The sequence below is a fragment of the Neofelis nebulosa genome, chromosome 17 (genome assembly GCF_028018385.1).
Source record: "Neofelis nebulosa isolate mNeoNeb1 chromosome 17, mNeoNeb1.pri, whole genome shotgun sequence".
Lineage (NCBI taxonomy): Eukaryota > Metazoa > Chordata > Mammalia > Carnivora > Felidae > Neofelis > Neofelis nebulosa.
This window is the reverse complement of record NC_080798.1, coordinates 45,601,780-45,629,734: the sequence shown is the minus strand read 5'-3', so window position 1 is coordinate 45,629,734 and position 27,955 is coordinate 45,601,780.

Genomic DNA, 27,955 nt, shown 5'->3' with positions numbered 1-27,955 from the left:
GTCAGTTAAGCATCCGAATTCGGCTCAGGTCATGATCTCGCAGTTCATGAGTTGGAGCCCCACGTCGGGCTCTGTGCTGACAGCTCAGAGCCTGGAGCCTGCTTCAGATTTTGTGTCTGCCTCTCTCTCTGCCCCTTCCCCACTCCTACTCTGTCTCTCAAAAATGAATAAATGTTAAAAAAAAAAAAAATTAAAAAAAAAAAAGGACAAGACATCTCCAATTGCCTAGGGAGCCACCTCTGAAGGAAGTTTATTTCCCTGAAGCTGATCCCTGTTCTGACACTTAATAAGAACTCTGGCAAAGGTGAGAAGTTAACTCCTCTCTCTTGTGCATTCAACAAGTTCACAGTTGTTGCCACTAAGGATGGAATGAAGTGTGTACCCACAAATGGAAAGAAGCCAGGTGGGAATTACAAAAATGTTTTGTAGCATCATGTTGGAAGAGGATGGACTGAGTAATCCCTCTCCTCAAGATGTCCATGTCTCAATCCCCAGAACCTGTGAGTAGGTTACCTTACATGGTAACAGAGACTTCAGAGATCTGATTAAGTAAAAAAAAAAAAAAATCTCCAGTATCAAATAAGATGACAGAAGCAGAGTTACAGTGATGTACTTTGAAGATGGAGGAAGGGGCCATGAGCCAAGGAATATAGTCACTACAATACGGAAAACACAAATATTCTCTCCAAAAGCCTCCAGGAGGATACACAGCCCTGCCAACACCATTAGCCCCCACAAGACACTGTTCAGACGCCTGACCTCCAGAACTCTAAGAATAAAATTTGTGGGTTTTTTAAGCCAGTAAGTTAGTAATTTGTTAAAGCAGCAACAGAAAACTTACATAGGAGGAAGGGGTTTCCTCTAGAGACCTCAAAACCCAAGCAAATAATCAATACTCTCAACATCCTAGAGAAGAGAAGAGAAGAGAAGAGAAGAGAAGAGAAGAGAAGAGAAGAGAAGGAACATCTAAGAGAAGAGAAACAAAATGGAGAAAGAATTTTGAGCAGGTCATGCGAGACTAAACCAAATTAAGAGAACAGAGACAAGACCAAGGAAGGAGACATGAGCCTCCCAAATCCAAACGCAGCTCTTGGGAGCTTCATTTGAGTGACAGGTTTGGATCCTGCTCTTGGGGAAGCCCAGCATTTCATTGTGATGATTTCTCCAGACAGTGAAGAAAATGGTGGCCCGCGTTTGGCTATCCTCACTGATAGCAGAATGATGTTCCATGCCACAAGTTCGGACCCATTAACACCACAGCCAGGAGTGTCCAGACCCACCCCCAATAAGGAAAAAGCATTATTGATACTAGCCACAGCGATGAGGAGAGAAAATTCTCTTACACTCCCAGAGCAGTCAAAGTTTGTGCTAATGTTTATGGGAGAAAAAGGAAAAAAGTGGCAAAGAAAATACATCTGCATCATTCACATCCCCAAGGAGATAGACTAAGAACTCTAGGGAATGCTGAATTTAGTTCTTCACATCACTCCTAACATGCAGATCCTTTGCATATTCATTTAAATGGTATTATCAAAAAACATCACCTTCTAAAACAAACATCTTTTCATCTATGAAATTTTCCCCATTTTGACCATGTAAAACCTACAAATTAAACATATACCAGGAGACGAAGGCAATACAGCAGACAATCTCCAGCTAAGAAATTTGAAGAAAAAAAATAGGGAATAAAAAAAAATCAACCTTTGATGAAATAATTGCTTCTGCTGTTATTTTTTGCTATTGCTTCAGAAATGTTCTGTCTCTCTCTCTCCCTTTCTTGTCCCTATAGTGAGGTGCCCCTGCTGCTGCGAAGATGAAAGGTCCAGTCTCTTTAAAATTTCATGCAGAGCTCTTCACAACATCGAAGCTTTAAAGGCCCATGGCAAATTCAACATATTGTTACACTTGATGGAAGGAGGTAAAAATTACATGCAAAATATACTGTATATTCATTGTCTGGAAATACTATAAAGTTATAGATTCCCATATTTCCCTAACCAGTATGGACATATATATTCTGATTTCAATATTTGGAAACACAAAAGATACACATGGAGTGCGTATTGTAGCAAAAATAAGAATGAAATTCAAACCACCTAAGGTTATATTAGGGTCCTAGGATATGTGAATAGTTTTATTCATCATGCTCCTAAATTGTTCTAGATGTGTGAAGCATATTTTAAAAGACACCAAAAGATACAAAGGGAAAAAAAAAAAGTTTTTTTCTAAAACTTGTATGTATCATGGGGCTCTTTGCCCTAAGTTATTCTCTATAAGGAAAAATTTAGGGACAACTCATTTGTTTTTATGTATAAAATTATCACAGAAAAAAAAAACATTAAGAACTAGAACTGAAGAGAGTGGGATGGAGAGCACAGTAATCACAAAATCAAGTTCATCGATCATTAGTTTAACAGGTAGACTTTATTTTAAAATTTATTTTAAATTCAAAAGTTCAGCATTTAAATTTTAGGTCTGTGTTTTGCTGTAGTTGTTTTTATCTGGCCCCATTTAGCCAGACTCATTCATTTATATTCAGTCACTCTACCTTCAAACATTTATTCAACATCTGAAATGCCTGAGTGGCTCAGTCAGTTAAGCATCCGACTTTGGCTCCCATCATGATCTCACCATTCATGAGTTCAAGCCCCACATCGGGCTCTGTGCCGACTACTCAGAGACTGGAGCCTGCTTCAGATTCTGTGTCTCCCTCTCTCTCTGCTCCTCCCCTGTTCATGCTCTCCCTCTCTCAAAAATAAACATTAAAACAAATCAAAACCACAGTGAGATCCCTCACACCTGTCAGAATGGCTAACATTAACAACTCAGCCAACAACAGATGTTGGGGAGGATGTGAAGAAAGAGGATCTCTTTTGCACTGTTGGTGGGAATGCAAGCTGGTGCAGCCACTCTGGAAAACAGTGTGGAGGTTCCTCAAAAAACTAAAAATAGGGGCGCCTGGGTGGCTTAGTCGGTTGAGTGTCTGACTTCGGCTCAGGTCATGATCTCACAGTTCATGGGTTCGAGCCCCGCATTAGGCTCTGTGCTGACCGCTTGCTCAGAGCCTGGAGCCTGCTTCAGATTCTGTGTCTCCTACTCTCTCTGCCCCTCCCCCATTCATGCTTTGTCTCACTCTGTTTCTCAAAAATATATAAATGTAAAAAAAAAAAATTTTTTTTTTAAACTAAAAATAGAACTACCCTACAACCCAGCAATTGCACTACTAGGTATTTATCCAAGGGATACAGGTATGCTGTTTCAAAGGCATATGCACCCCAATGTTTATAGCAGCACTATCAACAATAGCCAAATTATGGAAAGATCCCAAATGTCCATCCATGGATGCATGGATAAAGAAGATGTGGTATCTGTATATACAATGGAGTATTACTCGGCAATCAAAAAGAAGGAAATCTTGCCGTTTGCAATTCCGAGGATGGAACTGGAGGGTAGTATGCTAAGCAAAATTAGTCAGAGGAAAACAAGTATCATATGACTTCACTCATATGAGGACTTTAAGATACAAAACAGATGAACCTAAGGGAAGGGAAGCAAAAATAATATAAAAACAAGAAGGGGGACAAAACAGAAGAGACTCAAATATAGAGAACAAACAGAGGGTTACTAGAGGGGTTGTGGGAGGGGGGATGGGCTAAATGGGTAAGGGGCATTAAGGAATCTACTCCTGAAATCATTGTTGCACTATATGCTAACTTGTATACAAATTAAAAAATAAAGGGAAAAAATAAACATTAAAAAAATTACAAACATTTACTGGATATCTACTACATGCCAGGCACTGTGCTAGGTGTGGAAAAGAGAAAAAGGGAAGAAAAAAAAAAGATGTAGTCCCTGATTCTGAAGGGATTACAATACAGTAAAAGGAGGTGAATACAGTAAAAGGAAAGTGTGATCAAGTCTTAGAGGTCCTCCGGCTGAAGGAGGACTAGTTCCTACTGTAGTAGAAGAAAAAGTTCTATCCAGGACTCAGTCTTTAAGCAGAGGTTTAGAAACCATTTGGCTGCTGCTGATGACATAAACCAAGGCAGTGCTGGTGAAAGGGGACAGATTTCAGCAAGTCAATAGCACAAAACCTGCAACACTTGGCTACTGATTAGAAAGCAAGAGCATGAGAGGAGTGTAGGATGAATCTCAGATTTCTAAAGTTGCCATCACTCACCAGTTCATTATTTCAATGGTCATTTACTACCAAACAGGTGCCAGGTACATACTGGAGACAATAATAAAGAAATCATAAAAGAAGAATACAACTCAGTATTAAAGAAGATGGTAAGTGGAAAACTAGTCAACAAATGACCAAGTACTATTAGGATATATAAGTGCCATGAACAAAATAAAATAGGGCAGTTTCCAAAAATAAAGAGAAGGCCAAGACAGCTATGGCATGGTGATCAAAATGCAATCTCCTGGGGATTAAGGAGGGCACTTGTTGCAGTGAGCACTGGGTGTTGTATAGAAGTCTTAAATCACTAAATTGTAAAACTGAAACTAGTATTACACTGTATATTAACTAATTGGAATTTAAATAAAAACTTGAGGGGAAAAAAAAAAGATGCAATCTCAGAGATGGCCATGTAGGGCCAGATCACATAGGATTTATGGGCTGGTAAAGCGTTTTGCAATTTAAGTGTAATGGGGAAAAATTGCATCTTTTAAGCACAGGAATGATCAAAGGTCATCAGAGAAGTAGATTAAGGAGTAAAAAGAAATCACGGAGGGCAGCTTGAAGGCTTTTGAAGTGATGAAGACTGGAGATGATATCGATTTGGACCAGAAAGACAGCAAGGCAGGTAAGAAAAGTCAGGTAGTCTCAGGGTCCATTTTATAGACAGAACTGACAGATCTTATTAATGGGGTGGTTCTGCAGGGTGACCAACTTTCATTCCTAGCCTGTGGCTTTAGACACTGGGTGGTTAAAGCAACTGAGACAGGGGAAAACCCATAGGGAGGAGGGGAATCAAAAAATAGGGCATGTTAGATTTGAGAAACCTCTTAGACATCCAAGTGGACTTATCAAGAAAGCAGTTGGTTATAGGAGACTGGAACTCATCAGAGAGGTCAGAGCTGGATATGAATTTGGGAGTCTCTCAGTATGTAGATTCAACGTCAAGGAGCTGAAGGAGATCACAGAGGGTTGGGAGGCAGAGTATGATTCAATAGAGTAAAGATCTATGAGACTCTCCCACACTAAGAAGTCAGAAAAGGAGATGAAGTCAGCAAAGGAGAACAAGAAGCCCCAGCCATAGAGATAGAAGGGAAACCAGGAGAGCATATGGACACAAAAGCCAAAGGGACAAACAACATTTTGAAAAGGCTGTGGTCAAGTAAAGCCAAGGCATATGAGGACACAGAAGTGACTCCTAGATTGAAGAAGAAAAAAAAAAAAAAAAGATTGTTGGTGACCATAAAAAGAGTTTTGGGGAGCCTGAGTGGCTCAGCCAATTAAGTGTCCAACTGTTTATTTCGGCTCAGGTCATGATCTCACAGTTTTCTGAGTTCCAGCCCCAAGTCGGGCTCTGAACACTGACCTTGCAGAACCTGTTTGGGATTCTCCCTGGCTCTCTCCCTCTCTGCCCCTCCTCCACTCCCAACCCTCTCAGTCTCTCTCAGAATAAATAAACTTAAAAAAAAAAAATTCCATGGAGTTCAGAGGGCGAGGGACCTAGGATGGTTCTAAGACAAGAATGAGAAAGTAGAAACAACCATTGTCAGCAACTTTCAGGATTTAAATTTTGTTGTAAAAGGTAGCCAAGAAAAGGGGCCATAGCTGAGTTGGGAAGTAGGGACATGTGAAGTTAAGGGAAGGGGAATGCCAGAGCATGAGTTTATGTGCTGATAGTAACAATTCTGTCAAGAGGCAGAAACTGAGGACACAAAGAAGAGAAGCCTTCAGGCAAAAGAAGTTGTGATCCAGAACCTTTGATAGTTGGCATTTAATTTTTTAAAAATCTGTGAAGACTATTTCCATATGTAGGAAATTCGAATACAGATTATACATCAAATGACATCATTGAAACAATTATCTTAGATGTGAAAATGATAATGTCCTCTAAGAAAATGTTCTTTTCATAAGCAATTAATACTCCAGTATTTAAAAATGAAGAAACATGGTATCTCTAATCTAGTTTCAAGTGATTTTAGAAAAAAGAGATGGATAGAAAGATCAAACAAATGTAGTAAAATTACCAGTCAATCTAGGAGAAGTTTGGCTAGGTGTTTGCTGTGCTATTCTTTCAACTCCTCCATTGATTTGAAGTTTTTACAAACAACAGTTGTGTGGAGGAGAACTACAGAGGCTTGGGATGACTCTCTCCCCAGTAGACCTCCTAGAGATCTCCAGCAATCTGCTTTTTATGAAAGCTCCTATGATGATGCTAATTAACAGCTAAATAGTGATTAATTGTCTATTGCTGCATACAAGTCACTTCAAAGCTTACTGGCTTACAACAACCACAACGTTATTTTGGGAGAGTCCCAGGGATCTCTTATCTACTGACAGCACCCACCCACCACATGATCTCATTCAGCCCCATGATTTTTGCCTCCACATACTGAGAGACTGATGAATCTATAGGCCAAGAATCTGGGTAGGACTCAGAGCAGTAGCTCTGCTGGGACTGCAGGATTCAAGACTGCCTTACTATCTGGAGCCTGGACGGAGGCTGCTCCACATGGCCTGTCTACAGCAGGATGGCCTGCACTTCTTTACCTAACGGATGACTCCCCCTCTAGTACCCGGAAGCTCTAAGACCTAAGCTTGGCACACATCACTTCCATGACATTCTATGAATCAAAGCAGGTCACAAACCCAAGCCCAGATTCAAGGAGGAAGAGAAGGAGATTCCATTTCTTGATGGGAAGAAAAACATCAAGTTACAAAGTGGGCGTGGCGCATACAACTGTGAATCACTGTGGGCTGTTTTAATCATCTGCCACAGACACCTGCTAAATTAAATATTACCAGCCCCAACTTAAATACAAGCTTGCGTTACACCATAATTATCCTGTCCATATGTAAATGGTTCTTCTAAAACTGTTTGAAAATAATTCATTTTCTTAATTTGGAAGAAACTAGCAATTTAATTATGGTATCAATTTGCTCAATAGGCCATAGTCATTAGTACAAGTCTCTCTCACTGATTCCCAGCCTCAGAGTCCCAGATTCAGATCACAGTGGTTCTGTAAACTGAGGGAAGACCCAAGAGGTTCTAGAATCTCAGGAAGTTCTCACCAATCCCACAGACAAATGGAGAACTGGAACAAGGATGCTCTTCTTGTGTATGGAGTAGCTCTTCTGTACTCATTCCTGCCCTCTGGGTGATGAGGGAGGCCATAACCTCCAATCTCTTTCCCATCAGTAACTTTGCACAAGTTCATTAGTTTATCACCATTTTGCAGAAGTGACCAGGCCTTCGACCAGGGTCTTGCATGGGAGGAGTGCTGTAAGGCCAGGACTTCCCAAAGCAGAGTGATAGAAGATGGGAGCCCCTGCTTTAGTTCTTGTGGCCATTACCAGAACTCCCAAATAGTGGAGCCTGAATTAACATGATTTCTATTAAGATTATTTATGAAGCCTATTAAAGCATATGTGGGATAGACAAAAGTTACATTCCCATCTAGAATAGCTCTTCGCACATGGTCCTTACTATGGAAAAAGTCTATTCATGTCAACCATCAAAATCAAAAAGCAGCATCTGATATCATGCCTCAGGATGTGCAGGACTAACCCATCCTGTGCCTCTTGTTAACCTCATCCCAGTCACATCAACTAGCTTGCAGTTGTGCAGTATGGCAGCTCTGAGTGTCACTGATCGATTTTAAACTCAAGTCCACCTGGCTTAACACTTGAGCTACTTGGACTACACTCAGCAGTGGCAAAATCAAAGGTATGAATCTCTGATTCTTGGGAAAGTCAAATGCCTCCTTCTTGGAATCAATTACCTAGATGAGAGGGCATTTGACTTTCTCAAGTGCTCCTGAAACCACCCACAGAGGAGGAGTGTTAAATGGAAATGCATTAGAGTTCCTTGGGCTCTAGCTGTAACTCTATCATGAATACACTGTGTGACCTAGGGCCAATCATTTCTCTGTGCTCTCTATCTTCATCTATAATGGGAAGGGTTTCTATTATAGCTGATTACTCTTAAGACCAAGATCATCTCTGTGTGCTCATGCACATTCGTATGAAGACCACTTCCATCAGATGTATGCACTAAGGACAGATAAGCATTTACAAGGAAAATGTTACTGTCAATCACAACACATTTTAAGAGTGTATATTTCTTAGGTTTTTACTTCATCCTATTCTCTTCTAAATAACAACTGCCACTTGAAAATATATTGTGTTTAGTTTCAAATATATATTCATTTGAAATTTGTATCTTCAAATTCTTAGCCTCCATTTTTTTTTTCATTTTCCAAATGGTATTTTCAAAACTCACTTACATTACATAAGAAACAAAAGTGTTGGTGAGGATGTGGAGGAAAAGGAACCCTCAACACACTACTGGTGGCAACGCATACTGGTGCAGCCACTGTGGAAAACAGTATGGAGGTTCCTCAAAAAATTAAAAATAAAACTATCCTATGAACCAGTAATCACAGTACTGGGTATTTACAAAAACAAAAAAAATAGAAGCACTAATTTGAAAGGGTATATACACCCTATGTTTATTGCATCATTATTTATAATAGCCAAGATACGGAAGCAGCCCACGTGTCCACTGATAGATGAATGGATAAAGTTGTGGTACATATACACAAAGGACTATTCAGACATAAAAATGAAATCTTGCCATTTGCAACAAGGATAAAACTAGAAAGTATAATGAAAAATAAGTCAATCAGAGAAAGACAAACACTATATGATTTCAGTCATATATAGAATATAAGAAACAAAACAAAAGAACAAAGGGGAAAAAAGAGACTAAGAAACAGACTTTTAACTACAGAGAACAAACTGATGGTTACCAGAGAGGAGGTGGGTGGGAGGATGGGTGAAATAGGTGATGGGAAGTAAAGAGTACATGTAACGTGTAACATGTAACCACAGAGTAATATATAGAATTGAAGAAGTATAGAATTGACAAAGTACTATAGCCATTCATGATAAAAGCCCTCAACAAAATAGGTCTAGAGGGAACTTATCTCAACATAATAAAGGCCTTACATGAAAAACCCATGGCCAACATTATACTTGATGATGAAAAACTGAGAGCTTTTCCTAAAAGGTCAGGAACAAGGTAAGGATGTCTACTCTCACCACTTTTATTCACAACAGTACTGAAGGTCTTAACCATAACAGTGAGACAACCAAAAAATAAAAGGCATCCGAACAGTTAAGGAAGAAGTTAAACTTTCCCTATTTGCAGATGACATACTATATATAGATAACCTGAAAGACTCCACCAAAAAACTACCAGAACTGACAAATAAATGAATTCAGTAAAGTCACAGGATACAAAATTAATGTACAGAAGTCTGTTGCATTCCTATACACTAATAATGAAGCAGTAGAAAGTGAAATTAAGCCAACAATACCATTTACAGTTGCACTAAAAACAATAAAATCGCTAGGAATAAATTCAACCAAAGAGGTTAAAGACCCTTACTCTGAAAGCTATAAAATATTGGTGAAAGAAATTCACCACGGGATGCAAAGAAGTGGAAAGACATTCTGTGCAAATGGGTTGGAAGAACAAATATTGTCGAAGGTTCTATTCTACCCAAAGCAATTCACAGATTTAATGCAACCCCTATGAAAATACCAACAGCATGTTTCACAGAACTAGAGCAATCCTAAAATGTCTATGGAACCACAAAAGACCTCAAATAACCAAGACCATCTTGAAAAAGAAAAACAACTAGAGCTATCACAACTCCAAATTTCAAGTTATATTGCAAAGCAGTAGTAATTAAAACAGTAGGGTACTGGCATAAAAATAGACACATTGATCAATGGAATAGAACAGAAAGCCCCTAAATAAACCCGCAATTATATGGTCAATCTTCAACAAAGGACAAATGAACATACATTGGGAAAAAAGACAGTCTCTTCAGCAAATGGTGTTGGGAAAATTGGACTGCCACATGCAAAGGAATGAAAGAGGACCATTTGCTTTCACCACACACAAAAATAAATTCAAAATGGATTAAAGACCTAAATATGAGACCTGAAACCATAAACATCCTTGAAGAAAGCACAGGCAGTAACCTCTCTGACATTGGCTACAGCAGTATCTTCCTAGATATGTCTCCTGAGGCAAGGTTAACAGAAGGAAAAGTAAACTGTTGGGTCTACATCAAAATAAAAAGTTTCTTCACAGCAAAGGAAATAATCAACAAAAAGGCAAGCTACAGAATGGGACAAGATATTTGCAAATGACATATCCAACAAAAGGTTACTATCCAAAATATATAAAGAACTTAGATAACACCGAAAAATAATCCAATTAAAAAGAGAGAACACAGAGGGGTGCTAGGTGGCTCAGTTAAGTGTCCAACTCTCAGTTTCAGCTCACTTATGATCAACAGTTTGTGAATATAAGCTCTTCACGGGACTCTCCTCTGACAGCGTGGAGCCTGCATGGGATTTCTCTCTCCCTCTCTCTCTGCCCCTCTCCCACTTAATCTCTCTCAAAAAAAATAAAGAACATTAAAAAAAAATTTTTTTAAGGGTGCTTGGTTGGTTCAGTCGGTTAACTGTCCAACTTCAGCTTAGGTCACAATCTCACGGTTCATGGATTTGAGTCCTGCATCAGGCTCTGTGCTGACAGCATGGAGCCTGGAGCCTGATTTGAGTTCTGTGTCTCCTTCTCTCTCTGCCCTACCCCCACACACGCACTCTGGCATGCGCGTGCATGAGCTTGCTCTCTCTCTCAAAAGTAAATAAGCATTAAAAATTTTTTTTAATTTTTTTTAAATGGGAAGACATGAATAGACATTCCTACAAAGATAACATACAGATGGCCAACAGACACAAAAAAAGATGCTCAACATCACTCATCATCAGGGAAATACAAATCAAAACTAAAATGAGCTATCACCTCACACTGTCACAAAGGCTAAAATTAACAATATAGGAAACACAGATGTTGGCAAGGATATGGACAAAGGAGAACCCTCTTACACTGCTGGTGGGAATGCAAACTGGTGCACCACTCTGGACAACAGTATGGAGGTTTCTCAGAAAGTTAAAAATGGAACTATCCTGAGATCTAGCAATTGCACTACTAGGTATTTACCCAAATAATACAAAAATGTTAATTTCAAGGGATACATGCACCCCAATGTTTATAGCAGCATTATTTATAATAGCCAAACTATGGAAGCAGCCCAAGTATCCATCAATAGATAAAAAAGATGTGGTACATATACACAACAGAGTATTATTGAGCCATAAAAAAGAGTGAAATCTTGCCATTTGTAACACCATGGACAGAGTTAGACAGTACAATGCTGAGTAAGAGAAGAAAAATACCATATGATCTCAATCATGTATGGAATTTTTAAATAACAAATGAGCAAAGAAAAAAAAAGACAAACCAAGAAACACATTCTTAACCACAGAGAACTGATGGCTACCAGAGGGGAGGTTAGAGGGTAGGGGGTGGTAATCAGGGAAATTAGGGATGGGGATTAAAGAGTACACTTATTATAATGAAAATTAAAATGATTAAAATTAAAAAAAAAATTGCTGGATCACTATATTGTACACCTAAAACTAATATAACATTGTATGTTAACTGGAATAAAAAAAAAAAGTCACACTACACTATGACAGGTTTCTGCCTTTTTTGTTTACTCCTTTTTTACCCCTATTCAAGTTACTGGAGGGAATTCAAAGAACTATCCCCAATGCCAATCAGTGGCTTTTTTATGCAACAGTAAAAATGATTATATATCAATATTTATAAATATCAGTGTGTAAGCAGTCTGTGTTCTACTGAATAGGTGGGGTGTATTTACATGTGAAGGGCATTCTTATGAGCTTTCAAAATTCGGTTGATGACCAAGATGTCCAGAAATAATCAGTTTAGGCAAAATCAAATGTTAAAATTGGTCATTATTAGTACTGACAATATACTAAAATGATAATGATGTGAGAAATGTTTTGTAAATTGTAAAATATTGCATATATGTCCAAGTACTATTGTGAAATTTAGGTGGCTACCGTATGGCTCCAACTTTGATCTGATGGATAAATTCTTTGTAATGTTAAATAAAACTCCCAGAGAAAAAGACCAATGAATCAAAGTAAGATAACCTCAAGAAATAGACTGGGTCTGAAAACCTGATCAATTTTCAGATTCACTAAGTAATGACAGAAGCTGGCTTTCAATGAACAATGATGAGGTCGGTCCCAGGCACAGAGCTAAAGGTTTTCCGTTCAGCATATACATACTTTCCATTCTCACAGCTTTGCCTCCTCCACTTTACCACCACTTAGCACATACAGAAACCAATCAAATTGTCCCACTGTTCGAATCTTCAGGTGACCTAGCCAAGAGGATCAACTATCTGAGAGGCACACAAATCAGAGAGGCTCTGCTGAGGAAATGGGAGATTTTCCCATTTTACAGATGAGGATACTGAGGAATTGAGGCATTAACCAACTTCTTCAAGATCTCACAGCTGATACATGGCAAAGCTGAGATCTACAGGCAACAAGTCCCCAAACCTCGATTTTAACTGCCATGCTCCAGTGCCTGGCAGTGGAAAAATGTGTGTAAAAATCTTCCCATCAATTAATGAAAAATTAAGCTCAGGTCATGATCTCACTGTTGGGGAGTTCGAGCCCAGAATCAGGCTCACTGCTGTCAGATCCTCTGTCTCCACCCCCCCCCCCGACTATACCCCTCCCCAACTTGTGCACTCTCTCAAAAATTAACAAACATGTAAAAAATTTAAAAATAAGACAGTACTACTTCCACTTTCCCTGTTCGGAAATCGGGCCCAAATTTTAAGACATGACACGTGCCCTGAAATATCCTGTGGGGTCCTTCTTTGCCTCATTCTCCCAAATCTGTGTTTCTATTAGTAAAATATTAACAGCTTTGCCCTCATATGAAGCCAATAACAGAATATAGAACTGATATATTCTGCAAAAATAATATTGACATGCAAATAGCTTATACAAAATTATAATTAAATTAGGGCCAAGTGAATAGGTGTTATTTATTCAAAAGTCTCCTTTAAGTTAATCAGATACTGAAGAACAGACACCTAAAGAATCACAGAAATAGAATGTACCCTCAAGTTATATCACGAGGAGAAAAAAAAAATCTCTCTGGATACAAAATGCGGGTTTATTTTATCTTACATCAGACCAAAGGGATTTAGGTTGCTTTTTTAATCTACTTGTGCATAATCATCTCTCAGATTAATCATACTGTTTAATAGAATATTATTATTAATTAGACATGTCATTGCTTCGGGCAGAAAATTATTGCAAAATATAAAGGCCTATATTCCAAAGGCTCATAAGAGAAAGATTTCCATTTCTATCATCACACATCTCTTTCAGTTCCAATTCTCAGTGGAAATTCCTCAATGAATTCAGTCCTTGTAACACTAACATTTAGAAGTGTCTCCCATTAAAAGATAGCAGAATTAAGGTTTGCTTTGTAACATACTTTGTTATTCATAAACCAATTACATTTTCTTAAAAGGGCATCTGGGTTCCGAAGAAAATCCATCAGCGTTGCCCTCATTTTTACCATCTTCCATTAGGGGTGTTTGGACTGGGGCATGGGAAAAAAACAACCAGGTCATAGGTTTTATCCACCAACATGCCATCCTCTAAAATGTGCTCATTCTCATCTGGACACCGCTGCTTCCTCTTCATTCCCATAAGCCCCAGGTATTGTATCTGTGCCTCTCTACCCACACAGAAGAACTCTACTGTTCTCCCTTAGGCCAGGATTCCCTAAGGTTCTCTCAGGCACACATAGTAGACATTTATTTTGCCCCTACACTAAGCCATATAAAAGAACCCCCCACAATCATACTGCTTTTCAGGGCTCCAGCATTAGAACAAGGGCACAAGGACCATAGGTACCCAGGTTCCTGCCACTTATGATTTGGTCCATTGACTCTCACCCTCTATCCTCCCTTCCGCCTCTAGCCTCCCCACACTGAGCATCCAAGCAGATGAATGAGCTTCCTATTTCACAGTGAAAAATAGAGCCTTAGCAGAGTCAAACTTCTTCAACTTCTGGCATGTCTAACATATTTTGCCAGCTGTACAAAGTTAATCTGCTCACTTGTATCCAGAATCTCATCTCTACCCACTTCAGGAATCTCCCTCAATCAATTGCCTTCCTCCTCTTATCTTCATCCTGTCTGCTTTGACTCTTTCCTCTCTGCTTGTGAACTTACAAAAAAACAAAAACAAAAACAAAAACAAACCCAACCACATGGTTTATTTATTTTTAGAGACAGACAGACAGTGTGTGTGTGTGTGTGTGTGTGCGCGCGCACGCACGTGCATGCGTGTGAACAGGGGAGGGGCAGAGAGAGAGGAGACAAAGGATCCCAACCAGGCTCCATGATGTCAGTGCAGAGTCCAATGCAGGGCTCAAACCCACTAACTGTGAGATCACGACCTGAGCCGACACCAAAGAGTCAGACACTTAACCAACTGAGCCACCCAAGCGCTCCTACGGCTGTTGTTCAAATACACATACAACACCAGCAACAACAACCATACACAAACTCTCCCTTAACCCTTTTAACTTTCATCTTCCCTTCACAGCTAAGCTTCTTCAAAAAATTATAAAAAGAATGTTCCGGCCATACAGCAGAGTATGTGGTAGACTCGGAGATGGAAAACATCATGGCCCTTTGAGAAAGGTAAAGGTCTGGGTGGGTGGACAATCATGAGCAAGTAGTGGAAAGGTGGACAAGAGCTTAGTAACACTGACCTTAAGGGTCATGAAGGATTTTAGCCTCTATCATGGATTTGTTTTGAAGATTGTTTATTTTTGAGAGACAGTACAAGCTGGGGAGGGGCAGAGAGAGAGGAAGACACAGAATCCGAAGCAGGCTCCAGGCCCTGAGCTGTCAGCACAGAGCCCTACATGGGGCTCAAACTCATGAACCATGAGATCATGACCTGAGCCAAAGTCTAAATCATAACCAACTGAGCCACCTAGGTGCCCCATGTCATGTTTTGAAGATTAAGTAAGAGTGCATATATTACATGCCTACTACGTATGATAAAATGTAGCAATTACTTTTTAAAAATATGTAACCCTGACTTTTGTCTAAGTTCATTAGGGCACTTACTAGGCTATAAAAGTGAGATCATTCCCTTTGTTCCCAGGCTTGAAGTCTATTTGAGTAAGCAGGGTAAGAATGAACTTTCTCAACTGCACATACAGGGCTCACCTAAAAAAGCGTTCAGAAACGGTAATGGACACACAAAAGATATATGTAGCACAATCAATACGTACTATACATAAATATGCAAAAATACGAAAAAAATAAAACTTGACCTGAAGCTCCTATTGTGACAGTTGGAGGTTGGGTTTATAGAGTAAGAAATTGCACTAGAAATTGTCAATTAACAATAACTCCATCTCATAGGACCACTTAATTCAAAAGGTGATCCTGGACAGAATCCTAGAGCGGGGAAAAAATGCTCAAAAGGACACCACTGGGAGAAATAAATGATGAAATTGAAATATACACCATAGACAAGATGGAAATAGTGTATCAGTGTTAAATTTTCCAAATTTGATAGGATTATGTCAGAGTATCCTTGTTCTTGAAAAATATACACAGAAAGACTGGGAAATAAAGAAGCATGCTTTGTGAAATCTATCAAGTGGTTCGAAAAATTATCTAAGTGGTCTTTCTAAGTCAAGAGTATAGGGGAATTCTTGGTACTATTTTTTTTTATGTTTATTTTCAAGAGAGAAAGAGTACAGGAGAGGCAGAGACAGAAGGAGACAAAGTATCTGAAGTGGGCTAGGCACTGACAGCAGAAAGCCCAATGCAGGGCTCAAACCCATGAACCATGAAATCATGACCTGAGCCAAGGTCAGACACTTAACTGACTGAGCCACCCAGGTTCCCATGTACTATTTTTACAACATTTGGGACTCAAGGGCCAGACTTTGACCTGTCCTGTAGGTCCTCACTTCCCTGTAGCCTCCACACAGATAACTCTCTTTCCCTCTTGGCTACTCTCAAGTGCCCCCTGCTCAAGTATTCAGCTAGTAGGACTTGTCATCTGTCCTGGCACTGTTGGGGCCCAGTGAAGCTTCCCTATCTTTGCATCTCATCTTTGGTCCCCATCTTTGGTCTCATCTCTCAGTCCTTGCTTCTTGTCTCTTGATAATCCAAAAGGAATTTTGGGAGTCAGGGTGAATCCCTTTTCTCTCTTGACAAAGCCTGCGAAGACTGATAGCCTCACTCCAGCTTCCAAAACAAACTAACAAACAAAAAACAAAAAACTTAATTTGAAGCTTAAAGCTGAGCCTTGAGTTGGTGGTTCTAATCTGACATCTGTGCTTTAAGGAAAGGGACAAGCCATGCCATGTTGGTTTCTACTAACAAAATACACATCCTCTTAGTGTTTTCATAAGGATAACTCTTACTTACAGTTTCCATTTCAAAAATTAAACTGCTCACAACCTCTATCTCCTACTTTGCTAGGTAGAAAAACCACAGTTAACACTAAGTATAAAACCCTGAAGATTCTGATAGGCTTCAACTGCAATTAAAAACGGTTTTCCTAGGGGCACCTGGCTGGCTCACCCTGTGAAGCATGCAACTCTGGGCCTCAGGGTTGTGAGTTCAGGCCCCACGTTGGGTGTGGAGCCTACTCAAGATAAAAAAAAAAAAAAAAAACAACTTATACTGTTAAAATAAAAGCTTAAGCAGTGGGTAATTCTTTATATGGTTATAAGCCATAGCTATCGCACCAAAGCAAAGCATAAAAAATTGTAGAGTCTTTGGGCTGCCTAGCTGGCTTAGTTGGTCAAACAGGTGACTCTTGATCTTGAGGTCATGAGTTCAAGCCCCATGTTGGGTATACAGATTACATTTAAAAAATGGAAATCGCGGGGGGTGGGGGGGGGGTGGGGGCAGGGGCCTGGATGACTCCATCGGTTAAGCATCCGATGTCAGCTCAAATCATGATCTCACAGCTCATGGGTGGTTTGAGACCCACATCGGGCTCTGTGCTTACAGCTCAGAGCCTAGAGTCCTCTTTGGATTCTGTGTCTCCCTCTCTCTGCCCCTCACCCACTCACACTCTGTGACTCTCTCCTTCAAAAATAAACATTAAAAAAAATTACAACAAAATGGAAATGGTACAGCTTTACAACAGGCACCCCCTGGTTCATGTTCCAGCCCCAGTAATGGGATCAAGATGAAAATATTCATTTTCTGCACAAATTAAGTAACCACGACAGTTGTAAATATATATAGAAATTCTCTACAGGGTTCAACAATTACCCATAGGTAGCAAGAATTTAAGGTGGTAAAATTAGACGCATATAAGTAACAAAGCTTGCCTGCACTGGGACCATCTCCAACTTTCCCACAGTGAAGAGAGATCTGTAAGGCTCTAATTTGTTTGGGCCCTGGTGGGCTAGGAAGCCACAAAAGCGGCCTGGACAATAGGAGCAGGGGAAACAGGAAGAAGACATCCAGGAGCCCATAAACTTTTACTTGTAGATTAACTTGAAATATTCCGTGGCCTCCCTCTCTAGATCCTACTTGTATGTGTACTTTTAAATTTATTCAACATTTTTGTCATCAACAAACTGAAGACCTAAATAATCGAACAGAGTAAATAAAAATTCTCTTCTTTCTAAAAATAATACCCAAAATAAAGCAATACAATGTCTTTTTCACAAAGAGTAAACTGTGCAAGTTTTTATTTAAAAAACAAATTCTTATTATATTTTTGAGTGACTAGGAATAAAGGGTTGTAAGGAAATTTTCTTGGAGCTTTAACAAAAATTTATCAGGATTCAACAAATATATATTAAATCTGTATCATACAAGCTCAAGCATCAAATTATACACAAAATAGACCCATGCACATACCCTAAGATTATTAAACTTTAAAAATCTACTCACATGTATCTTCTCATCTTTTTCTTTTACAAAGATTCCTGTTTTTATATTCATACTATACCTGATCACAAGGTAAGCTAAAGCACATTTGCTTTAATAAGTTTTACACATTCATAAATATTTTTAAACTCCATAAATGTTTAACATTAGTATAGCATATCAAAGTTCTCTTCTTTTCTCTGTAAATAAATCATTTCTAATCTAAAGAATTGGGGGTTGGGGGTTGGTACACAGAGTAACAAAAATCCTTCTGGCCTGTGAATCAAAGGACATTCCCAGACACTAGCTTCTCTTTCCAAATATGAAAAACATATTAAATATATATCTTTAAATAAGATGTTTTCCTCATGTTTCCTTTGGGTAGTCTGTTTAGTACATTCTTCTTCACATTGTGCTATGGAATTGTTGCAAAAGACTGCTGGAAGGAAGCCAGAACTGCCATGATATTGTTCCTCAATCAAGATTAACCATGTTAGGTTCAGGCAAAAATTAATTATAATACAAAAGAAAAGTCAGAAAAAAATATGTAAAAATTACATATATATGCATGTGTGTGCTCACACCATCCATTAAACCACTTTTAAAGAAAAATAGCTAACTGCCACTCTTTGTGTTTTGAAGAGGACAGGCTATGGAAACAGACATAAGGCGTTCAACAGGATTGAAATTAACTTTTAGTCACTAAGAGGTGACTGGGTGACTTAGTCTGTTAAGCATCCAGTTCTTGATTTTGGTTCAGATCATGACCTCATGGTTCATGGGATCAATCGAGCCCCGCATCAAGCTCTGTGTTGACAGCATGGAGGCTGCTTGGTATTCTCTCTCCCACTCTCTGCCACTCCCTTGCGCGGGCTTGCTCTCAAAATAAACACTTTGTTTTGTTTTTTTTAATATGGAGTGCTAAATATTCTACAGTTTAATTTTTTTTTCCTCCCAAACCCAAGGGGCCATCTGTATCTGCAATTAGGAGTGAAACAAGAGATTTTTCTTTTTTTTTTTTTTAATTTTTTTTTTAACGTTTATTTATTTTTTTGAGACAGAGAGAGTCAGAGCATGAATGGCAGAGGGTCAGAGAGAGAGGGAAACACAGAATCTGAAGCAGGCTCCAGGCTCTGAGCTGTCAGCACAGAGCCCGATACGGGGCTCGAACTCACAGAATGTGAGATCATGACCTGAGCTGAAGTCGGACGCTTAACCAACTGAGCCACCCAGCCACCCCGAAACAAGAGATTTTTCAAGCAAACACCTTCCTAAAACTGCCAACTGCCATGGAACTTAAAAGAAGGGGTGCCAAATGACTTATGTGTTTCTGAGCAGCCATATCACAAAAAAAAAAAAAAATTGTCCACGTGGGTGGCCATGTTGCTTACACTTACAATTGCATCTCGCAAGTTCATCAAACTTCCATGTTACTTCTGTGCTATCTCACATCTTTTTGCCATGTATCACTGCGCTATGCCAACTGATTAAGTCTGTTGCTGTCAATAGTTTTTTCTTCATCAACATCCTCTTTGAATAAATCTTTTGCCACCTGCATTGTTCCACTTCACTTCCTTTTAGCAGCGCTAACTACTTCGAGAGGACAACTGCCATGAAAAAAAGGGGGCGTGAAGTAATCATTTGGTTCTGTGCACACAGTTTCATTTCATGCCCTATGGGGGAGAGTTGCTATCGGCCTTAAACAAAACTGAATCTTTAATGCTTTACTGTTTTACACAATTTATTTTTCAAATAGCAGGGGAGGAAATGTAGGGGCAATCCCCAAATCGGAATTCCTCAAGTATTTCCCCAACCCTATTTTTATGAAAGCAAACTGATTTTGTCAAAGGTCCCTTTCACAGTATAGCCTGTTCTTAGTGCAGTGAGACATAAGCCAACCCTTTTGTGATCCCAAGAGCGAAGCATTTAGTTATTGATACCACAGATTTAGGTGAGTTTTGTAGCATGGCTTATAATGTAAAGTTGCCATAGGGGTGCCTGGGTGACTCAGTCAGTTAAAGCTTCTGACTTCAGCTCAGGTCATCATCTTGTACTTTATGAGTTCGAGCCCTGCGTCAGGCTCTGCGCTGACAGCTCAAAGCCTGGACCCTGCTTTGGATTCTGTGTCTCCCTCTCTCTCTGCACCTTCCCCACCTGCACTCTCTGTCGCTCCCACTCAAAAATAAGCAAACATTAAAAATTTTTAAGTTCACATATCAAAAAGTACAAAAGCAGTGCGGGAGTGGGAGCCAGGGGGAAGCAGTGAAGAGTAAGATTTAATATGAGCAACAGAATGTATGAATGTGTATGGATGATAAAGACTGATCCCAAACCTATCTTGTGGCTGTTTTCCTTTGACACAGGTGTTAGTTTTTCAGGGGCACAAACAGCCTGGGAACCGTGGGTCTAGGCCTTTCTCCCATGCATGTATTTAAGGGTCCAAAGTCAGCAGTCAATGAAAACGTGCTGCCTTGGTCACTGGTAACCATCACCTCACAACACTTAGTCAAGCAATTAAAACCTAGCATTAGAATCTAGAGGAGAGAAAAGGGGATAAGGAGAGCAGAAAGGTAACCAACCAGAAGATAGGAGAAACACTGAAAATCATCCACTCACAGAACTTTCTTGAACTGGAAATTTTTTTCTGTTTTAAAAAGTATATATGGAAGGTCAAGCAAAGCACTTCTTCCCATAAAGGCTTTCATGAAAAATTAAATTTACAGCCCAGACTTTCCTGCCCCCTTGTGGAGAAAATAGAGAGCTATCACCATAAACATGATGGCTTTTTTAAAACTTGTTGGCTTTTTCCGTGGTAGATCTTATTTACTGGCATGGTTGGATCCCCTGATGTTCACAGAGCTTTACTAGCAGTGAAATATACCAAAATAAAACATAAAATCTAAGTAAAAAACGAGACTGCAAGAAACCATCTAATTTGAGACAAAGTGAAAAAGTGTAATCATTAGTTTTTAATACTTAGATGCATAAATACATTTTTATACAGAAGAGAAAGAGCAGTTTTTAAAGGGGCCATCAGAAGCTCTGGTACTGGGTTGCCTGGGTGGGTCAGTAGGTTAAGTATCTGACTTCGGCTCAGGTCGTGATCTCACGGTTCATGAGTCTGAGCCTAGTGTTTGGCTCTGTGCTGACAGCTCAGAGCTTAGAACCTGCTTCGGATTCTGTCTCTGGCTCTCTCTGCCCCTCCCCCACTTGTGCTCCCTCTCCAAAATAAACAAACATTACAAAAAAAATTAAAAGAAAAATAAAGATCCGGTATTACTGAAATTTTCAACTCAGAGAATGGCCCATCATCTCTCTTTGGAGACTGCCTTGATAGACTCATCTGTGCAAGACCAACCTGGGACACAGAACATACTAAATCCCATCAGCAACTCCTACAAAATCAGAATTCTCAAGTTGCTTAGGTTGCTTTAAAAACCAAAATCTTGTCTAGGGGGTGCCTGGGTGGTTCATTTAAGCGTCCAACTTCGGCCTAGATCATGATCTCGCCGTTCCTGAGTTCAAGCCCCCATTGGGCTCTGTGCTGACAGCTCAGAGCCTGGAACCTGTTTCAGATTCTGTCTGTCTGTCTGTCTGTCTCTCTCTCTCTCTCTCTCTCTCTGCCCCTCCCCTATTCATGCTCTCTCTCAAAAACAAACATTTAAAAATTTAAAACAAAATTGTCTAACTTGGTTTCAACTGACCCAAGGAGATAGGAGCTGGAGGTTGTCACCCCCACATTTAATGCCCATCCTGCTCTAACCAACAGCCAACTTTACATGATGGTTTAAGCAGACATCTCCTCTGACCATGAACAAGAAGAGGCTAAATTTCATTGTATATGTTGTGTCATCATATGAAAGGGGTTTTAGTAAAATCCTAAGTTATTTTTAAGTATTTAAGTTGGGGAGAGGAAAAAAAATCATTTTAATAGATAAAATCATGGCAATGTGTCAAAATTCCTGAAAGGCAACATGACCAATCATGGATAGAACCTTTTTCTCAGGTTACAGACCCTCAGATATTAACTGAGCATTCCCTAACCCAGTGCTAAGTGCCAAGGCAACGCAAAAGAAACACCAACCTTGATTCCCACCTTCCAACACTAGACATTTACCAAAGTGCCAACCGTGTGCAAGGGCACAGCCTACTGGGGAAATGATGTGTATGCAGCAGCTGGGCAAGATGGCCCAAAATGGGCCAACCAGACAATAATAAATGGGCGAGAGAAGGGAAGCTGAGCATCGGGGAATTCCTGAGGAATAAAAATAAGACCTAGGTAGAGAAATAAAGTCTAAAGAGTGAAGAGGAAGAGAGAAACCTGCTCCGTGCAGCACAATCTAAGAATGGCTTATAAAAAGATTAAGCAGGGGCGCCTGGGTGGCGCAGTCGGTTAAGCGTCCGACTTCAGCCAGGTCACGATCTCGCGGTCCGTGAGTTCGAGCCCCGCGTCAGGCTCTGGGCTGATGGCTCGGAGCCTGGAGCCTGTTTCCGATTCTGTGTCTCCCTCTCTCTCTGCCCCTCCCCCGTTCATGCTCTGTCTCTCTTAAAAAAAAAAAAAAAAAAAAAAAAAAAAAAAAGGTTAAGCATATTGTATCTGAAAAGTCTCCAGGCACGATTCTCTAAGTAAAAAGTGCCTGTTGCTACAGAAGGCAAGATTGTGCGCACAGGTAGAATGGAACCCGATTAGCCAGAGCCTGGACTACAACACTGGAGTCTGGATTTCATCAACGGAAAGCCACCAGTGATGTCAGGGTGGGGATTATTGATGACATTTCTGCAGACGACTGAAAAGATGGTTTCCAGTGCCCTTAGATTAGGGGTGTTTTAAGAAGGGACACGGTCAGGCTGCTGTTAACGTGATTCAGGCTGAGCTACAGAGGAGGCAATGAATCCACAAGCCATTGTCTAAAAAGATTAAATACAGTAACTGGTTGACCCTAAGAACAAACCAAAAAATGCCTGCAGTTCAGATTCCATGGGGTTGGTATAACATGACATCAACAGAAACAAGAAATTGGGCAAGGAGCAAATTCATGTATTTTATGTTCACTGCCATCTTTCAGGTAAGCTTTCAATGCTATCTAAGAGTGGCAATTTTCTCTCCAACTTTTCTTTTTAAATCAACATAAAGGTTTTTTTTAAGTTTTTCAAAAAGCCTTTAAAAAAAAAAAAAAAGTCCTCAGAGTTACAGTCTTTGTTTCTATGCCCCAAAACTTAAGGTTTTGGATGTCCTCAAATTTTACCATCTATCATAATTACATATCCACAAAATCACATTAATAATGCCAATAATTTCCCAATACATCTTCATTTAAGCATTTATTGACAATTTCATGAATGCCCAGCACAGTACTAGGTACTACAAAGAATTCAATTTTTTTTATGTTGTTATTTATTTTTGACAGAGAAAGAGCGCAAGCCAGGGAGGGGCAGAGAGAGTTGGACACACAGAATTCCAAGCAGACTACAGGTTCCAAGATGTCAGTGCAGAGCCTGATGTGGGGCTCTAACCTCTGAACCCTGAGATCATGACCTGAGCCCAAGTTAGACGCTCAACTGACTGAGCCACCCAGGCACTCCAGTACTACAAAGAATTCAAAAATAAGGATATCAGTCCCTGATCCCAAACAATTTTTAATCTGTAACTGGAATAGGTACATAAACCAAAAAATAGGGCAGATCATAATGTTGTCTTAAAGGGAATACAAATGAAGTACATAGAAAATCAGAGGAAATACACCATTTCAACGAGAAATCAAACAGGAATTTATGTTCCAGAACGAGAAACTCTGAGAGCATGAATGTTGAAGATTGAACATTCCTATATCCCAAGATCTTCTGTGCAAATGAAGGAAAACCTACTCCAGGGTTGAGAGGGAAAATCGTTTCTTTACAAACACAAGAAAGTAGGAAATCAAGAGTTCTATTCAGGGTTCAAAACACTGTAGATGAATCATGAGAGATGAAACTGGAAAGGCAGGCAATGACCTTTACTGAAATGTACTTTGATTGGCAGAAAAATGATTCCTACCTAATTCCACAGGCAAGGACAGCCACTCAAGATTTCAAATGGAATTTTGCTATGATGGGATAGGACCTGTCTGTAACTCAGGAAATTCATGTTCTTTAGTACATTTAATCTGGCAATAATGTACTTGGGACAGGAGAAACAAAAAATGATTGCAATAGGTAAGGGGTAACAGAAAAACCATCATCTAAAGTAATCATTATCAGAGTCTTAGAACAACAGTGAAAAAATAAACTGGATAATCTAATACCATGTTTCTACCAAATACCTCCCATAATCTAGCAAATATGAGTGATGACAGGCAGAATTCCAGGAGCATTTAAATAAAGTAGACAGGAGCAGGATGCCTCCAGGCTACAGATTTTCATTGGAATTCCCAATACCCAGGCTAATCTCCCAACAAAGCTGCCAAAATAAATGGATATAACCTTGTAGTAGAGTTCAAAAATTGAGCTAGCGAGGTCAACCCATGAAAATATTAGTGAACTTTCATTAGTGCATAGCTCAGCTCAAACTAACATAATAACAATTTTCTAGAAGAATGTAAATACTGTACATTGGTTAGAGTATTATCCTTTCATGCTATTTACCATTCTTCTCTACACCTAGCATTAAACCCCAACTATTCTAAGTGATCTACTTATTCCTGGTTAGCTTATGTCCAAGGCTACCCGTTTTGTTTTTTTTTTAACATTTATTTTTTGAGAGACAGAGAGAGACCAAGCATGAGCAGGGGAGGGACAGAGAAAGAGGGAGTCACAGAATCTAAAGCAGGCTCCAGGCCCTGAGCTGTCAGCACAGAACCCAATGTGGGGTTTGAACCCAAGAACCACAATATCACGACCTGAGCCCCGCGAGATCATGACCTGAGACGAAGTTGCACGCTTAACTGACTGAGCCACCCAGGTGCCCCTACCAGTTTGATTCTTAATTATAACCCCAGATCAGACTCCTGCAGTCATTAGACTTGTGGTGCAGTATCAATCTACAAATGTCTAGTTTTTCAAATGTGAATTTGCTGAATTTCCACACAAATAAAATCTCATCACAATGAACTGAACTGCAATAAAAAGACATGGGAAAAGATCTGTATCTCAAGGGAAGGATGGATGCCTTACCAGTGCCATGATTTCCACAACTATGAAATTATTACTATACTTGCACATGAAATAATCCTTTCTTTTGGAAGTATTTTATCTCCCCCCAGTAGAGAAGAATATTCTCCTTTGCTCTTTTCTTCTTCATAAAGAAATTACCCTTAAAAAAATACACTTCATAGGAGATAAAGGTAGAATTTCAGATCAGCTAAAATTGAAGAATCATTTATTTTTTTCCCTACAAAATTAGCAAATACATATATTTTAATGTTAATTACTGGCTTTAAGGAAAGTGTGCAAGTATGAACCAGTACTTTCTGGAGAGCCATTTGATAATAAAATCTCAAGTGTTAAAATGTGCTTACTATTTGATTAAGCAGTTGCTTACCTAGGAATTCATCCTATAAATAAATAAATACATGCAAAAATTTAGCTTTCAGGATATTCAGTGTAATGCCATTTATAATAACAAAATTGGAAACAACATAAATATCAAAAATACCTATTATCTCTCTCTCTCCCTCTACACCTCCCCAGCTTGCACTGTCTCTCAAACATTAAAAAAATTATACCTATAATATCTATATAATACCATGCAGCACAGTATAATATGTACAAAACAGTACAGTATGACTCCTTTGTAAAAATGTACTTAATTTAAAATACTGAATAAACTGTAAGAAACTGCAATTATAGTGGTGGTTTTCCCCAGTTAAGTATTTTTAATTTTATTTAACTTTTATTTCTAAATAATTTGTCCATTTATTTTTTTAATTTACATCCAAGTTAGTTAACATATAGTGCAACATTGATCTCAGGAGTAGACTCCTTAAGGCCCCTTACCCATTTAACCCATCCCCCTTTCCACAACCCCTCTAGTAACCCTGTTTGTTCTCCATATTTAAGAGTCCCTTATGTTTTGTCCCCCTCCCTGTTTTTATATCATTTTTGCTTCCCTTCCCTAATGTTCATCTGTTTTGTATCTTAAAGTCCTCATATGACTGAAGTCATATGGTATTTGTCTTTCTCTAATTTCACTTAGGATAATACCCTCCAGTTCCATTCATGTAGTTGCAAATGACAAGATTTCATTCTTTTTGATTGCCAAATAATACTCCATTGTATATGTATACCACATCTTCTTTATCCATTCATCCATCGATGTACATTTGGGCTCTTTCCATACTTTGGCTATCATCAGTAGTGCTATCAACATTGGGGTGCATGTGCCGCTTCGAGTCAGTATACCTGTATCCCTTGGATAAATACTTAGTAGTGCAATTGCTGGATCATAGGGTAGTTTTATTTTTAATTTTTTGAGGAACCTCCATACTGTTTTCCAGAGTGGCTGCACCAGTTTGTATTTCCACCAGCAGTGCAAAAGAGTTCCCCTTTCTCCACATCCTCACCAATATCTGTGGTTGCCTGACTTGCTCATGTTAACCATTCTGACAGGTGTGAGGTGGTATCTCATTGTGGTTTTGATTTGTATTTCCCTGATGATGAGTGATGTTGAGCATTTTTTTATGTGTCAGGTGGCTGTCTGGATGTCTTCTTTGGAGAAGTGTCTATTCATGTCTTTTGCCCATTTCTTCACTGGATTATTTGTTTTTTGGGTGTTGAATTTGATAAGTTCTTTCTAGATTTTGGATATTAACCCTTTATCTGATATGTCGTTTGCAAGTATCTTCACCTATTCTGTCAGTTGCCTTTTAGTTTTGCTGCTTTTTCCTTTGGTGTGCAGAAGTTTTTATTTTGATGAGGTCCCAGTAGTTCATTTTTGCTTTTGTTTCCCTTGCCTTGGGAGACGTGTTGAGTATGAAGTTGCTGCAGCCAAGATCAAAGAGGTTTTTGCCTGCCTTCTCCTCGAGGATTTTGATGGCTTCCTATCTTACATTTAGGTCTTTCATCCATTTTGAGTTTTTGTGTATGGTGTAAGAAAATGGTCCAGGTTCATTTTTCTGCATGTCGCTGTCCAGTTTTCCCAGCACCACTTGCTAAAGAGATTGTCTTTATTCCATTGGATAATCTTTACTGCTTTGTCAAAGATTAGTTGGCCCAATGTTTGTGGGTCTAAATATTCTTTAATGAGTAATTATTTTAATGGTAAAAATACAAAAGCTACCCTTCAATTGTCTTTTTCTTTCCACCCTTCAAATATATCCACCTGATCCTACCCCTTCAGATAAATCCTCACAGATCCCAGCCCTTCAGATAAATCCACCTGAAGGCTTACACCACCAAAACAAAAAACAAAAGAACAACAACAAGAAATGCAAATACAAACGCATAAAGCAGAAAGATAATTCAATGCTATTTTGTAATTTCTCCTCCTCAATGTACAGTACTTATTTTTATTGCTCAAAGTCTATCTTTATAATTTCTACTGATAAGCATGACAATCACAATACGTGCATTCTTCATGACAAATCCTAATACAAAAATAAAAAACAAGTAACTTGGATTGCTCCTGTTTACTAAGTGGAAATGGACTTAATATTTGCTTGTTAAATCTGGATAGGTCACTATGAACAAAAACAATGGTAATTTCATAAAATTTACTTGTCACATGAGAAACACCAAAAAATTATTTGAGACTGAGTTTTTTAGACTTTAAAGAGCTCATCCTAATGATGCCCCTGGTGGCAGGTAACATTTAATTTTTCTCTGTGTCATTGAAAAAGAATTAGATGTAAAACTCAGGTAAGAGATTAATATTTCACACCCTGAGGCT